Raw genomic sequence first — 2635 nt, forward strand, 5'->3', positions numbered from 1 at the left:
GCCGCCGCCGCCGCCGCCGCCGCCGCCGCCGCCTCCCCGCCCGCGCGCTCACTGGCCGCGCGCCCGTCTCCGCCGCGCCCGCACCGCGCAGGGCAGCCCGCCAGGTCCCCAGTCCTCCGCGGCCCGCGTCGGCGGCCCCTGCGCGGGCTCCGCGCCGCGCGCCCCCGCGCTCCGGCCCCGCCCGCCCGCGCCGACAGCGCCCCCTCCGCCAGAGCGGCGAGCCAGACTCCCGGCCACGCACACCCGAGGAGGAGGGGCGGAGGCGAGTACCCTGCTGGCCCTGGGGCGGAGGATGGGGGCCAGGACCCGGCCTGGGTCCGCACCCTCTTGCTTCGCGCGCCTCCTACCGGGTGCTGTGGCCGGGAAGCACAGGGTCCGGGCGGCAGCGCCTAGCGGGACTCCGCGAAACTCCGGCGGACGCGGGGCGTGTCGTGGCCCCTCCCACTCCAATCCGCCCTGGGGACTCCGCGCCTTGGGGATTCCAGTCCCTAGACTTGTGTAGGGAGCCCAGTGACCTTGCGCTCCCCCCTCTGCCCATGCTCCACAGCGCTCCTGTCTGGGGCCCCTCCTCGGAAGCCCCCCATCCCACACCCCAGCTTCGGTCAACGGACTCCTAAGGCCCGTCCCGCCAGGACCCCAGAGCGCCTCCACTCCAGGACCCCGATTCCACAGCCACCTGCAGCCTTCTCTGCCCTTGACCTGAACCCCTCCGGCTGTTCCTGGAACTCCCGCGGGCTGGAGGATCCCTGCTATTCGCCAGGCGCGACCAAATTTCGGAGTCCGTGGTGGGACGCTCGGGGAGCAGGGGCTGGGTTCTACCAGGATACAGACTCAGGCCCGAATCCTGCGCTCCTTCAGTGCGCAGCCCCCCAGCCTCGCAAGCTGACGGGCGCCCTCTGTGGGCGCAGGCCAGGCGGCGGGACGCCTGCCTGGGGAGGGTGGAGCCCCGGGACAGGGTCTCCTAAATAACCTAGGCCCACGGGGAGGTCTTTGGGAGTTAGCGGGGTGGGTATTAGGCAACACTGCGGGGGGGAGATGGACCTGAACAGGATGCGGAAGGTAAGCAGGCATGGAGAGAAGACCAGAGAAGCGAGGGCCTGGACGTCACAGCGCTGGGCCCTTTCAGAGGCGCAGGTGCGCAGATGGCCTGACATGACAGCTGGGCTGGGCCAGCCCCGCAGCCCCCTCTGCCCCCTGGAAAGGACCATGGACTCTCCCTACTCACCCCTCTTCCGCCGCCAGGAGACCCTCCTGCTTCACGGCGTTCCTCCCCTGACACTCCAGTGGCAACTGGAGGACATTGTCTCCACCTGACTGCACCCGAAGGGCTAATCATAAACACCGTATCTGCCTGGCGCAGGGCTGGCCATTACCACCGCTCTGCCCCACCCGGGCCTCGCGTCAGGAGAGACACCCCGGGAGGAGCTGCCCGCCTCCCCATCCCCGTGGCCACTCCTGGCCTGGGGCAGAGATCAGGGCAAAAGCCACAAGGAGGCCCGGAGTCCCCCACTCCCCCTCCTCAGCCCCTCCTGTCGGCCACTGGAGGCCACCCTCGGGACCTCCCACCCTCCTCCCTCCCCACCTCTCCAAGACCCTGATCCTGGGGGGGCTTCCTCCAGTGGACCCCGCTCTTCTGGGAGGAGGATGCCACCTTCTCAGTGGATTGATTAAAGCCATCGTGGGGATTTTTTTAACATTTAATTTACCAAGCACTCCGCGGCCAGTCAGAGCTGTCCCTGGGGAAATCTAGGCCAAGGGAGCAAAGGAGAAAAACCCCTGCAGTTGAGTGGAGCTCTGACAGGATTAATTGCTGGACTCGGCTTCCAATCAGACCCCACATGGCAGTATTTCAGGAAAGCGGGAGGACACCAGGCTGCAGTGGTCAGAGTCCTGCACCGGGCATGAGGAGCCTGAGCCATACCCCCACCTCACCACGACCTGCTGGGGACATTGGGAAACCCCCCCAGCTCCACATGCAACCCAAGTTCCCGTGGGTGGTCTCCAGCCCACCCCCAGCCAGCCTTTCTAAGAGGGGCCAAGCCCTTCCAGCCAGCAATCTGAGAGCTGGGCCGGCATCCTGACATGCGTCCACGTTGCACTTTGGAAGATGAATGCCTGGCAGCAGTCTCTATGATGGTGGCAAAGGGGACCAGTAGGGAAATGGCCAACAGATCCTAATACTCGATCCTCGCTGACAGTAGACACAGGTCAAAAACCAGGGGATCCTGGAAAGATGCCCAGATACAGTGTGCAGCAGGGTCAGGTTTGCGTTTCTAGGGAACATTTATGCCCATAAAGGCCTGGACCTTTCCTGGGAGAGACGCAAGGGACAGGTAGGGGTTGTTGCTTCTGCGGAGAGGAGAGGGTGGGCCAGGGAGAGGCTTCTCTCCACTTTCTCCCCCCCGCCCCCATGTGGTTTTAACTCTTGCAGGGCATTTAAACCATGAGTGTGGGTGTCTAATAAAGAGTTCAAGAAGGATTGCAGGGCTTCCCTGATGGCGCAGTGGTTGAGAGTCCGCCTGCCGATGCAGGGGATACGGGTTCGTGACCCGGTCCGGGAAGATCCCACGTGCCGCGGGGCGGCTGGGCCCGTGAGCCATGGCCGCTGAGCCTGCGCGTCCGGAGCCTGTGCTCC

The sequence above is a fragment of the Lipotes vexillifer genome, unplaced genomic scaffold, assembly GCF_000442215.2.
Source record: "Lipotes vexillifer unplaced genomic scaffold, Lipotes_vexillifer_v1.1 scaffold584, whole genome shotgun sequence".
Taxonomy (NCBI): Eukaryota; Metazoa; Chordata; class Mammalia; order Artiodactyla; family Lipotidae; genus Lipotes; species Lipotes vexillifer.